The sequence below is a fragment of the Oryx dammah genome, unplaced genomic scaffold, assembly GCF_014754425.2.
Source record: "Oryx dammah isolate SB20612 unplaced genomic scaffold, SCBI_Odam_1.1 HiC_scaffold_23, whole genome shotgun sequence".
Lineage (NCBI taxonomy): Eukaryota > Metazoa > Chordata > Mammalia > Artiodactyla > Bovidae > Oryx > Oryx dammah.
In genome coordinates, this window is record NW_024070207.1 from 93,453,001 (window position 1) to 93,467,351 (window position 14,351).

The window sequence follows — 14,351 nt, forward strand, 5'->3', positions numbered from 1 at the left end:
TGTGGGTAGGTTTTGTAAATAAGTTCACTTGTATCATTTTTGAGATTCCACATATAAGTGATATATGGTATTTGTCTTTCTCTAACTTCCTTCACTTAGTTTGATCTCTAGGTCCATGCATGTTGCTGCAAATGGCTTTATTTCATTCTTTTATATGGCTGAGTAATATTCCATTGTATATATGAGACCATATCTTTATCTGTTCATCTGTTGATGGATATTCTGGTTGTTTTCGTGTCTTGGCTTTTGTAAATAGTGCTGTAATGAACATTGGGGTACATGAATCTTTTCAAATTAGTTTTCTCCAGATATTTGTGCAGGAGTAGGATTGCTGGATCGTATGGTAACTCTATTTCTAGTTTTTTAGGGAACCTCTGTGTTTTCCATAGTGCCTGTACCAATTTATATTCCCACCAACAGTGTAGGAGGGTTCCCCTTTCTTCAAACCCTCTCCAGAATTTATTATTTCTAGACTTTTTAATGATGGCCATTCTGACCAGTATGAGATGATACCTCATAGTTTTGATTTGCATTTCTCTAATAATTATAAGTGTTGATTGGCATCTAATAAAAAAGATGGTGAACATCTTTTCATATGCTTGTAGGCCATCTGTATGGATGTGAGAGTTGGACTGTGAGGAAGGCTGAGCGCCGAAGAATTGATGCTTTTGAACTGTGGTGTTGGAGAAGACTCTTGAGAGTCCCTTGGACTTCAGGGAGATCCAACCAGTCCATTCTGAAGGAGATCAACCCTGGGATTTCTTTGGAGGGAATGATGCTGAAGCTGAAACTCCAGTACTTTGGCCACCTGATGAGAAGAGTTGACCCGTTGGAAAAGACTCTAATGCTGGGAGGGATTGAGGGCAGGAGGAGAAGGGGACGACAGAGGATGAGATGGCTGGATGGCATCCCTGACTTGATGGACGTGAGTCTGAGTGAACTCCGGGAGATGGTGATGGACAGGGAGGCCTGGCGTGCTGCGATTCATGGGGTCACAAAGAGTCGGACACGACTGAGCGACTGAACTGAACTGAACTGAACTGAACTGTAGGCCATCTGTATGTCTTCTTTGGAGAAAGAACGAGACTTCTGTCCATTTTTTGTTTGAGATGTTTGTTTTTTTTGTTATTAAGTTGTATGAACTATTTGTATATTTTGAAAATTAAGCCAGTGTTGCTCAAATTGTTTGCAAATGTTTTCTCCTAGTCTGTTGGTTGCCTTTTTGTTTTTCTTATGGTTTCCTTTGCTGTGCAAAAGCTTATAAGTTTAAGTAGGTCCCATTTGTTTATTTTTGCTCTTATTTTTATTATCTTGGAAGGAGACTGACCTAAGAAAACATCACTACAATTTATATCAGGGAATGTTTTACCCATGTTCTCTTATATGAGTTTTAGGGTGTCATGTCTTATGTTTAAATCTTTAAGCCTTAAGTTATCTGCATATAATGACAATTTTACTCTTCCCTTTCAATTTAGACAACTTTTATTTCTTTTTCTTATCTGATACTGTGTCTAGGACTTCCGATACTACGTTGAATAGAAGAGGTGAGAGTGGACATCCTTGTGTTGTTCCAGAATTTAGCAGGAAGGCTTTTAGCTTTTTACTGTTGAGTATTATGTTGGCTGTAGGTTCGTCATAAATAACTTTTATTATGTTGAAATATATTCCCTCTATTCCCACTTTGATAAGACTTTTTCTCATGAATGGATGTTGAATTTTATCAAATGCTTTTTCTACATCACTGAGATGGTCATGTGGTTTTTGTCTTTCCTTCTGTTGTTATGGTGTTTGACAAGATTGGGTTACATCTGTTGAAACATCCTTTTCATCCTGGGATGAATCCAACTTGATCATGGTGTATGATCTTTTCTGTATATTGTTGGATTTGATTTGCTAATATTTTGCTGAGAATTTTTGCATCTATATTTATCAAAGATATTGCCCTGTAGTTTTCTTTTTTGGTAGTGTCTTTGTCTGATTTTGGTATCAGGATGATGGTGGCTTCATAGAATAACTGGGAGTACTCCCTGCTCTTCAGTCTTTTGGAAGAATTTGAGAAGAATCAGTATAAGTTCCTCCTGTGTTTGGTAGAATTCCCTGATGAAGCCATCTGGTCCTGGACTTTGTTTGCAGGGAGATTTTTTTAAAAATTATTATTAATACAAATTCTATACTTCTAGGGATCTGTTCAAATTTATCTAATTCTTCTTGATTCATTTTTAGTGGGCTGTCTGTTTCTAGAAACTTGTCCATTTCTCTAGGTTGTTGAATTTGTTGGCATATAATTGTTCATTGTATTCTATTTAAAAAAAATCTTTGCAGTATCTGTTATTATTTCTCTTTTATTTCTTATTTTGTTTATTTTGTTTTATTTCTTATTTCTACTTGGTGAGCCTGGCTAGAGATTTGTCAGTTTTGCTTACCCTTTCAAAAAAAGCTGTTAGTTTTATTGATGTTCTTTTTCTATTATTTTTGTAATTTCTATTTTGTTTATTTTCTCTCTGCTCTTTATTATTTTCTTCCTTCTGCTGACTTTAGGTTTTGTTTGTTCTTTTTTTCCCAATTCTTTTAGGTGGTAAGTAGGGAGTTTATCTGAGATTTTTCTTGTTTTTGAGGAAGGCCTCTGTTGCTGGGAACCTCCCTCTTAAGACTGCTTTTGCTGCACCCCATAGATTTCGGATGATTCTGTTTTCATTGTCATTTGTTTCAAGGTATAATTAAGTTTTCTCTATGATTTCATTGTTGACCCGTTGCTTTTTTAGAGCATGTTATGTAGACTCAATGTAATCATTTTTTCCTTCTTTGTGTGGTTGATTTCTACTTTCATACCATTGTGATCAGAAAAGATCCCTGAAATAATTTCTATTCTCTTAAATTTGTTGATGCTTGTTTTGTGTCCTACTATTCTAAAGAATGTTCCATGTGTAATTGTAAAGAATGTGTATTCTGGTTTTTTTTTTTTTTTTCTGGCTTCATTCCCTTTATTTTTCTCATATCAAATTATGTGGTGGCTACAGCTGGAGCCTGGGTCCTCTGCATAGAGGCTCTGGTGTGGGTCTTTACAAGATGGTCAATGAATTCCTGATATGGAGACTTGGTGAACACCGTTTCTTTCCAGAAATCAGGGGTGAGATAACTGTAGGTCTTGGAAATGGCATCAAAAGTAGCCTTGGTGAAAATGCCAGGGTGGTGGTGCAGCCCCTGGCAGAGGTATAACAGTCATCAGGAGCTTCTTGGGCACAGGAGCTGAGATGATGCCAGTGCCCCTGGGAGCAGGGATGAGGCACACCAGCACAGAGCCACAGCGGCCAGTCACCTTGCAATGGACTGTGTGGGACTTGCCAATCTTATTTTCCTAGTACCCTTGTCACATGGGGATGATAGAGAGCTTGGCCAGGATGATGGTCCCATGGATGGCAGTGGCTACTGCCTTAGAACACTTGACATCCAAACCGACATGTCCATTGTAATCCCTGATGGCGACAAATGCCTTGAACCTGGTCTGCTGACCAGCACGGTCTGTTTTTGCATGGGCATAATCTTTATTTTATTTTTATTTTTTGGGCATAATCTTTAAAACCTTGTCCTTGAGGGATGCTCCCAGGAAAAAGTCAATGATGTCATATTCTTTGATGGGCAGAGAGAAGAGATAGATTTCCTCCAGGGACTTGATCTTCATGTCCTCGACCAGGCAGCCCAGCTTGGTAACCGGAAGCCACACCTTGTCCTTGGCCTTGCTTCCGTGAGCTCTGTGGTCTCTGCCCTATCCCTGATCCCGGCTGTGACCCAAGCCCAGGACTCCCCTGCTGAAGCCACCTTGGAAGCCACCATCCCATCTCAGGGCCCCCAGGGCCTCTAGCCCTTCTCAAAGCACCAGTATCATCCACCATTTGGTGTTTTTATGAAGAAGTGTATTCTGATATTTTGAGGCTGTAATGTCCTAAAAATATCAATTGTGTCTCTCTATTTTATTGTGGAATTTAGGATCTCTGTTGCCTTATTGTTTTGTTTTGTTTTGGTCTGAAAGATCTGTCAGTGATGTCAGTGGGGTGTTAATGTTTCCTGGTATTATTGTATTCCTGTCAATTTCTCCCTTTATGTCTTTTAGCATGTTTTATGTATTTAGGTGTTCCTATATTGAGTTCTGGTAAAGACTGAGGGCACGAAGAGAAAGGGGTGACAGAGGATGAGATGGTTGCATGGCATCACCGACTCAATGGACATGAGTTTGAGCAAACTCTGGGAGATACTGAAGGACAGGGAAGCCTGGCGTGCTGCAGTCCATGGGGTCAAAAAGAGTCAGACATGACTGAGCGAGTGAACAACAGCAACAACAAATACTGAGTGCATATATGTTAATGAGTGTAACATTCTCTTCTTGTACTGATCTTTTATCATTGTATAGTGTTCTTTATCTTTCTTTATGGCCTTTTTTAAAAGTCTGTTTTGTCTGATATGAGGATTGCTACCCCTACTTTCTTGTCATTTCCATTTTTGGGAGACAGCCTTTTTCATCCCCTCCCTTTCAATCTATGTGCCCTTTGCCCTAAAATGGGTCTCTTGTAGGCAACCTATTAGCAAGCTGCTAATTAGAGAAAGGAAAAGCCTGAAAACTGAGAGAGTTGCACCAGGCCCCTCACCCACAACACGCATTTTGAGATAGCATTGGCACAAGGTGAGTCATCCTGGGCCAGAAAACAATTCACAGGAATCTTGAAGAAAGGCAGATTTCCAAGCAAATACATAGTTCATTAACATAGCTTAAGAAAGAGATTTCCATAAGAAAAACACAATGGTTAGCTCAAGGTTTGAGATTAATTAACTAGGTATAACCAGGTGTTGCCATGACAACATAGGATTGGAAGAGAAAAGAAAAAAAAAAAAGTCTGCCATTTGCTGCTTGGGGACCTCTGGCCTCCCTACCGAGGCTATTAACACTCTCACATATATCCACTCATTTTTAGATTTCCTTCCCATTTGCACTGTGTCTTTTGATTGGTGCATTTAGTTCATTGACATTTAAGGTAATTATTGATAGATAATGTATTTATTGCCATTTAAAACCTTTTTTTCCAGTTGACCTTATATTTCTTCTTCCTTTCTTTTTGTTTTTCCTTTTGTGGTTTGATGATCTTCTTTTATAGTTCTTTTTTGAGAATCTATTATGCTTGAGTTATCTTTTTTGGTTTTTGTGTATCTATTATGTTTTTGATTTGTTGTTGTTCAGTAACTCAGTTGTGTCTCTTTGTGACCCCGTGGACGCCAGGCTTCCCTGTCCTTCGCCATCTGCCGCAGCTTGCTCAAACTTTATGTCCATAGTCGGTGATGCCATCCAACCATCTCATTCTCTGTCATCCCCTTCTCCTCCTGCCTTCAATTTTCCCCAGCATCAGGGTCTCTTGTAATGAGTCGGCTCTTCATATCAGGTGGCCAAAGTATTGGAGCTTCACCATCAGTCCTTCCAATGAATATTCAGGACAGATTTCATTTAGGATTGACTGGTTTGATCTCCTTGCAATCCAAGAGACTCTTAAGAGTCTTCCCAATACCACACTTCAAAAGCATCAATTCTTCAACACTCAGCCTTCTTTATGGTCCAACTCTCACATCCATACATGACTACTAGAAAAACCATAGCTTTGACTATATGGACCTTTGTCAGCAAAGTAATGTCTCTGCTTTTTAATATGCTGCCTAGGCTGGTCATAGCTTTTCTTCCAAGGAGCAAGTGTCTTTTAATTTCATGGCTGCAGTCACCATCTGCAGTGATTTTGGAGCCCAAGAAAATAAAGTCTGACACTGTTTCCACTGTTTACTCATCTATTTCCCATGAAGTGATGGGACTGGATGCCATGATCTTAGTTTTCTGAATATTGAGTTTTAAGTCAGCTTTTTCACTCTCCTCTTTCACCTTCATCAAGAGGCTCTTTAGTTCCTCTTTGATTTCTGCCATGAGGGTGGTGTCATCTGCATATCTGAGGTTATTGATATTTCTTCTGGCAGTCTTGATTCTAGCTTGTGCTTCTTCCAGCCCCACATTTCCCATGATGTATTCTGCATATAGGTTAAATAAGCAGGGTGACAATATACAGTCTTCACATACTCCTTTCCCAGTTTGGAACCAGTCTGTTGTTCCATGTCCGGTTCTAACTGTTGCTTCTTGAACTGCATACAGGTTTCTCAGAAGGCTGGTAATGTTAGGGGAAGCACACTGACTGAAACTGCCCACCCTGGCCAGGGACCATAGTAACCATCTGCATGAGTTGTTTTAGGACAGGAGGTCCTGGTAAGGAACAGGGAACTAATAAGTCTTCACCAACTGGAAGAGTTCAGGAAAGGTCAAAAGGAGACACCACATGTCCGACCACCTCCCAGAATCCTTCTCTCTGGCATCTATCTTGGCTGAACAAGGTGTGCACCACCAGGAAGGACTCTGAGTCAGAATGATTGGGTAAAGACAACCCAGAAACTAATCCCATCACCATAAAACCCGAGACTGCGAGCCACGTGGCAGAGCTGTGCTCCTGGGTTCCCTTACCCTACTGCTCTCCACCTGGGTGCCCTTTCCCAATACAATCTCTTGCTTTGTCAGCACATGTGTCTCCTCGGACAATTCACTTCCAAGTGTTATATAAGAACCCAGTTTCGGGCCCTGGAAGGGGTCCCCCTTCCTGCAATAGTAAGGTGGTTTGGTATTCTTATCTCTTTAAGAATTTTCCATAGTTTGTTGTGATCCGCACAGTCATAGGCTTTAGCGTAGTCAGTGAAGCAGAAGTAGATGTTTTTTCTGAAATTCTCATGTTTTTTCTATGATCCAACGGATATTGCCAATTTGATCTCTAGTTCCTCTGCCTGTTCTAAACCCAGCTTGTACATCTGGGAGTTCTTGGTTCACGTACTGTTGAAGCCTAGCCTGGAGAATTTTGAGCCTAGCTTGGAGAATTTTGATTTGTGGTTACCCTGATTTTCAAGTTCATGGGAAATAGATGGGGAAACAGTAGAAACAGTGTCAGACTTTATTTTTTGGGGCTCCAAAATCACTGCAGATGGTGACTGCAGCCATGAAATTAAAAGACGCTTACTCCTTGGAAGAAAAGTTATGACCAACCTAGATAGTATATTCAAAAGCAGAGAGAGACATTACTTTGCTGACTAAGGTCCGTCTAGTCAAGGCTATGGTTTTTCCTGTGGTCATGTATGGATGTGAGAGTTGGACTGTGAAGAAGGCTGAGCACCGAAGAATTGATGCATTTGAACTGTGGTGTTGGAGAAGACTCTTGAGAGTCCCTTGGACTGCAAGGAGATCCAACCAGTCCATTTTGAAGGAGATCAACCCTGGGATTTCTTTGGAAGGAATGATGCTAAAGCTGAAACTCCAATACTTTGGCTACCTCATGCGAAGAGTTGACTCATTGGAAAAGACTCTGATGCTGGGAGGGATTGGGGGCAGGAGGAGAAGGGGACGACGGAGGATGAGATGGCTGGATGGCATCACTGACTCGATGGACGTGAGTCTGAGTGAACTCCGGGAGTTGGTGATGGACAGGGAGGCCTGGCGTGCTGCGATTCATGGGGTCGCAAAGAGTCGGACACGACTGAGCGACTGAACTGAACTGAACTGATTTTCAAGTATTTTAACCCAGTACTGTATCTACATGCTTTAGACTGGTAGTCATATAGGCTCAAGTACATTCTTTAGAAAAAACTACAGAACTTGCCTGGTTAAGAATCTGTCTACCAATGCAGGGAACATGGATTCGAGCCTGGTCTGGGAAGATCCCACATGCCCAGGGGCAACAAAGCCAATGTGCCACAACTACTGAAAGCCTGCGCTCTGCAACAAGAGAAGGCACTGAAACGGGGATCCTGTGCAGCATAACTAGAGAAAGCCTGCAAACAGCAGCAAAGACCCAGCGCAGCCAAATGAATTAAGTAAAAAATAATCTACAATTTTTTATTCCCCTTCCCCACATTTTGATTTTGATGTCCTCTTTTACATCTTCATGTTCATCTTTTTGCTGTTCTTTGGAGTTATAATTGAATTCACAAAAAAATCTTTGTATTCTGTGTACTAGCTTCCCCCACTACTTGCACCACGTGGCTTTAGGGATCTTAGCTGCCTGTCCAGTGGAAGCACTGAGTCCTAACCACTGGACCACCAGGGAATTCCCTGTACTCGCTTATTTAAGTGATCTACTTTCCAATTGTTATTTTCTCTTACAGATTCTTGCTGCTTTTCTGTTTCGAGAAGACCTTTCAATATTTCTTTTAGGATTGGTTTAGTATTGCTGTAGTCTTTTAGTTTTTATTTTTCTGAGAAATTCTTTATCTCTCCTTCTATTTTAAATGATTATCTTGCTGAGTAGAGTATCCTAGATTGCAGGTTTTTCCCTTTCAGGATTTTGAATATTTCTTGCCACTCTCTTTTGGCTTGCCACTTTTCTGTAGAGAAATCAGCTGATAGCCTTATGGGGGTTCCCTTGTAACTAACTTTGTTTTTTTCTTACTGACTTTAGAATCTTCTCTTTAACTTTTGCCATTTTAATTATGTCTTAGTGTAGGTCTGTTTGGGTTCATCTTGTTTGGGATCCTCTGTACTTCCTGTACCTGGATGTCTATTTTCTTCTTTAGGAAGTTTTCCACCATAATTTCTTCATATACATTTTTGATCCCCATTTCTCTTTCTTCTCCTTCTGGGAACCCTGTTATGAGTAGGTAGGCTCACTTTATATAATCTGATAGGTCTCATATATTGCTTTCATTTTTCTGTCCACTGTTCTGGTTGGGCAGTTTCTATTATTCTATCTTCCAGATTGTTTATTATTCTTCTGCATTATTAAAGTTGCTATTTATTGCCTTTAGCTCAGCTTTCATCTTAGCACATGAGTTTTCTAATTTTAATTGGCTCCTCTTTATAGTTTCTAATTCCTTGTTATAGTGATCTGTACTTCTATTGATAACCTTTTGTAATTCCTTCAGTATTTTTGTAACTTCTTTTTTGAACTGAAGATCTAGTAGACTGGAGAGGTTGGTTTCATTGTTTGTTCTTTCAGGGTATTTCTCTTACTCTTTTAATTGGGAGTGCTTCTTCTGCTTATTGATTTTACTTATATTTGTCTGACTATGAATTTAGGAGAAACAGTTATTTAGTGTCATCTTGGAGGTGTTTGTCAGCCTTGTGCTATACCATTTAGAGAATGAAACACACATGCACACAAAGCCACCTCATCATATAAGGATGGAGATTTAAATTTCAAAAGATCCATCTATATAAAATAGGTAACTGACAAGGACCTACTGTGTGACACAGGGGACTATACTCAATATTTTGTAATAACCTACAATGGAAGAGAATGTAAAATGTATATATATATTTCAATAAAAATTTAAAATAAATAATACTAAGAAAAGATCTAAAGATCCTATAATCTTATAGGGCAGTCTTTTGTTTTTCATTTATTTATTTTTATAATTTTATTTATTTTTGGCTGTGCTGGGTCTTTGTTGCTACAGAGGCTCTTCTCTGGTTGCAGTGCACAGCTTCTCATTTTGGTGGCTTCTCTTGTTACAGAGCATAGGCCCTAGAATGCATGGGCTTCCGTACTTGTGGCATACGGATTTAGTTGCCTCATGGCATGTGGGATCTTCCAGACCAGGGATCGAACCTGAGTCTCCTACATGGACAGGCAGATTCTTTACCACTGAGCCGCCAGGGAAGCTTATAAGGCAGTCTTTTAAATGAGACATCCAATTTTATGAAAATCTTACTATGTTGTCCCTATTTCTCTCATTTTTCCTTAATTTGACCAGACAAATGTTCAGAATATGAGATTTGGGGACCAGTCCAGGGTTTAGAGTTTCCCTGGTAGCTCAGACAGTAAAGAATCCACCTGCAGTGCAGGAGACCTGGGTTCAGTCCCCAGGTTGGGAAGATCCCCTGGAGAAGGAAATGACAACCCACTCCAGTATTCTTGTCTGGAGAATTTCATGGACAGAGGAGCCTGGCAGGCTATAGTCCATGGAGTCACAAAGAGTTGGATACAACTGAGTGACTAAACATTTTCACTAGGGTTTAGAAACTTCTTCACTGATTCCCTGCCAGGGCCCCTGGAATCTTCTCATCTGGTTATCTTGTCTCCTTCTTCAATTAGTATTCCCAATTTGGTTTTTAAGCTTATTTATTTATTTTCATTTTATTCCCCTGGAGGAGGGCACGGCAACCCACTCCAAAATTCTTGCCTGGGAAATCCCATGGACAGAGGAGCCTGGTGGGTTACAGTCCATGGGCTTGCAAAGAGCCGGACATGACTGAAGTCCATCAGTCCATGAGGTTGCAAAGAGTCAGACATGACTTAGCGACTGAACAACAACTTCATATATATTTATATGAAGTTCATTTATAAACATTTATATGATTAAAAAATCATATATGAACTTCATTTATATGTATGTTCCCCAGGTGGCGCTAGTGGTAAAGAACTTACCTGCCAATGCAGATGAGGGTTTGATTCCTGGGTCAGGAAGATCCCCTGGAGAGAGGGCACGGAAACCCACTCCAGTATTCTTGCTTGGAAAATCTCATGGACAGAGGAGCCTGGTGGGCTACAGTCCATGGGCTTGCAAAGAGCCGGACATGACTGAAGCGACTGAGCACAGCACAGCACATAGCTTTATAATGTTGTGTTAGTTTCAGGTATATAGTGAAATGATTCAGTTGTACATATGTATTATGTATATGTATTCTTTTTCAGATTCTTTTCCCATATAGGTTATTACAGAATATTGAGTAGAGTTCCTTGTGCTCTGTAGTGGGTCCTTGTTGGTTATCTGTTTTATATATAGCAGTGTGTATATGTTAATCCCAATCTCCTAATTGATCCCATGTTTCCCCTTTGGTTAACCATAAACTTATTTTTGAAGTGTGTAAGTCTGTTTCTGTTTTATAAATAAGTTCATTTGTGTCTTTTTTCTTAGATTCCGTATAAGTGATATTATATTTGTCTTTATCTGAGTTACCTAGTATGAGAATCTCTAGGTCCATCCATGTTGCTGCAAATTGGCATTAGTTTATTCATTTTTTTTTGTAGCTGAGTAAGATTCTATTGTATATATGTACTATGTCTTTTTTTGTGGGGAGGGCTGCTCCCTAAGCAGTGAGAATGTGTTGTCCTAACCACTTCACTGCCAGGGAATTCCCTGTACCATGTGTTTTTTTTTTTTTTTTTTAATCAAGTCCTATGTTGATGGATAGTCAAGTTGCTTCCATATCTTGACATTTATTGTAAATAGTGCTGTTATGAACACTGGGGTGCATGTATCTTTTCAGATTAGTTTTCTCTAGATATTTGCCCAGGTGTGTGATTGCTGGATCATATGGTAGTTCTTTTCTTTTCTTTTATTTCTTTTTGTGCTGTGTTTGATCCTCATTGCTGTGCAGGCTTTTCTCTAGTCACGGTGAGCTGGGGTTACTCTCTAGTTGCAATGCACAGACTTTTCATTGCCGTGGCTTCTCTTGTTGCTGAGCACAGGCACTAGGGTGTGAGGGCTTCAGTAGTTCTGGCACGAGGGTTCAGTAATTGTGGTTCTTGGGCTCTAGAGCACAGGCTCCATAGCTGTGGTGCATGGGCTTAGTTGCTTCTTGGAATGTGGTGTCTTCCCAGATCAGGGATTGAACCTATGTCTCCTGCATTGGCAGGAGGACTCTTTACCACTGAGCCACCAGGGATGGTGCAGGTAGTTCTATTTTTGGTTTTTAAAGGAACCTCCATAGCGTTCTCTATAGTAGCTTTGCCAATTTACATTCCTACCAACAGTGTTGGAGAGTTCCCTTTTCTCCACACCTTCTGCAGCATTTATTGTTTGTAGATTTTTAAATGATGGTCATTCTGACTGGTGTGAGCTGATACCCCATTACAGTTTTGATTTGTGTTTCTCTAATAATTAGTGATGTTAAGCATCTTTGCATGTGTTTATTGGCCATCTATATGTCTTCTTTGGGGAAATGTCTATTTAGATTGCCCACTTTTTGATTTTTTTAATATGGAGTTGCATGTTGCTCTTTGTCTATTTTGGAGATTAATCCCTTGTTGGTTGCTTCATTTACAAATATTTTCTCTCATTTTGTGGGTTGTTTTTTAATTTTTTATGATTTTCTTTGTTGTACAAAAGCTTTTAAGTTTAATTAGGTCTCATTTGTTTATTTTCATTACTCTTAGAGGTGGATTCAAAAAGATATTCCTGTGATTTATGTCACAAAGTGTTCTGCCTCTGTTTGCTTCTAAAAGTTTTATAGTATCTGGTCCTACATTTAGGTCTTTAATCCATTTTGACTTTAGTTTTGTATATGGTGTTAACAAATGTTCTGATTTCATTTTTTTAATATGTAACTGTCTAGTTTTTCTAGCACCATTTATTGAAAAAACTGTCTTTCCTCCTTTGTCATAGATTGACCATGGGTTCATGAGTGTATTTCTGGGCTTTTTATCCTGTTCTGTTGATCTATATTTCTGCTTTTGTTTCAGTACCATACTCTTTTGATTACTGTAGCTTTGTAATATAGCCTGAGGTCAAGAAGCCTGATTCCTCCGGCTCCATTTTTCTCTCTTAGGATTTCTTCAGCTATTCAAGGTCTTTTGTGTTTCCATACAAATTAAAAAATGTTTTGTTCTCAGTTCAGTTCACTCGCTCAGTCGTGTCCGACTCTTTGCGACCTCATGAGCCGCAGCATGCCAAGCCTCCCTGTCCATCACCAACTCCCGGAGTCCACCCAAACCCATGTCCATTGAGTTGGTGATGCCATCCTCTGTCGTCCCCTTCTCCTCCTGCCCTCAATCTTTCCCAGCATCAGTGTCTTTTCAAATGAGTCAGCTCTTCGCATAAGGTGGCCAAAGTATTGGAGTTTCAGCTTCAACATCAGCCCTTCCAATGAACACCCAGGACTGATCTCCTTTAGGATGGACTGGTTCGATCTCTTTGCAGTCCAAGGGACTCTCAAGAGTCTTCTCCAACACCACAGTTCAAAAGCATCCATTCTTCAGCACTGAGCTTTCTTTATAGTTCAACTTTCACATCCATACATGACCACTGGAAAAACCATAGCCTTGACTAGATGGACCTTTGTTGACAAAGTAATGTCTGCTTTTGAATATGCTATCTAGGTTGGTCATAACTTTCCTTCCAAGGAGTAAGCGTCTTTTCATTTCATGGCTGCAATCACCATCTGCAGTGATTTTGGAGCCCAGAAAAATAAATTCTGACACTGTTTCCACTGTTTCCCCATCTATTTGCCATGAAGTGATGGGACTGGATGCCATGATCTTTGTTTTGTTCTAGTTCTGTGAAAAATGCCATTGGTAATTTGATAGAGATTGCATTGAATCTGTACATTGCCTTGGTATTTCCAGTTTACTCTTTTTTTCAAATTGAAGTATGGATGATTTCTAGTTTGCTTAACAAAAACTGTATTGAGGAATAATTGCCAAATATAATTGTATGTATTTAAAGTGTACAACGGGGGACTTTCCTGGCAGTCCAGTGGTTAGGACTGGTCTAGGAACTAAGATCCTGCAAACCATGCAATGCAGCCAAAAGTTAAAAATAAAAATAGAATAAAGTGTACAATGTGATTTATTGACATGCATACACATAGAATGATTACCAAGATCAAGATAATTAACACACCCATCACCTTACATAGTTAACTCTGTGTGTGTGTGTGTGGAGAGAATGCTTACAATCTATTCTTGTCAACTTTCAAGTATCAAATATCTTTTTATTAACTACATCAGCATGCTATTCATTACAGCCTCAGAACTTATTCTTCTTGTAGATGCAAATTTGTACCCTTTGACCTACAGCACCCCATGCTAATTAGAAAGCATACTGCTCAAATCAGAACCTCTGATAGCTTCTAGAAGTGTATTAGTGTATTAGTGGTGAGCAACCTTTATCCGCTTCCCCCAACCTCCCGTGGCCTTCCTCAAGAAACAATTTCAGGGAAAGAAAATGATGCTTATAGGCTGCCTGTATTTGCATTGCAAATGAAAATAGCTTTGAATCCTGTGGGGGAAATATGTATTTTCTTCCAGGGGAGCTTGCCTATGCAATCAAGTAGATTTATTCTAATGAGCAACCGATGCCATTTGCCAGTTACTAAAATGTTAATATCGGCAGAATTGAAAACTAGTCACATAGAGGCAGTTTTCTAATTTTTTATCCTAAAATTAGTTGACAGGCTGAAGGTGGAGATAAATAGAAGAGCATAAAACCATTTATTACAAGTAGTAGGCTTCATCTCACTCTCTTTGATACATCAGTTAGACTTGTTTTGATGCACTACAGGAAACCAGCTT

General features: G+C 39.7%; 1 pseudogene; it reads right to left on the minus strand.

Annotated features, from left to right (window-relative positions):
• Positions 1-2,966: 2,966 nt before the first annotated feature.
• On the minus strand, positions 2,967-3,890 carry LOC120881656 (annotated as a pseudogene).
• Between the last annotated feature and the right edge of the window lie 10,461 nt (positions 3,891-14,351).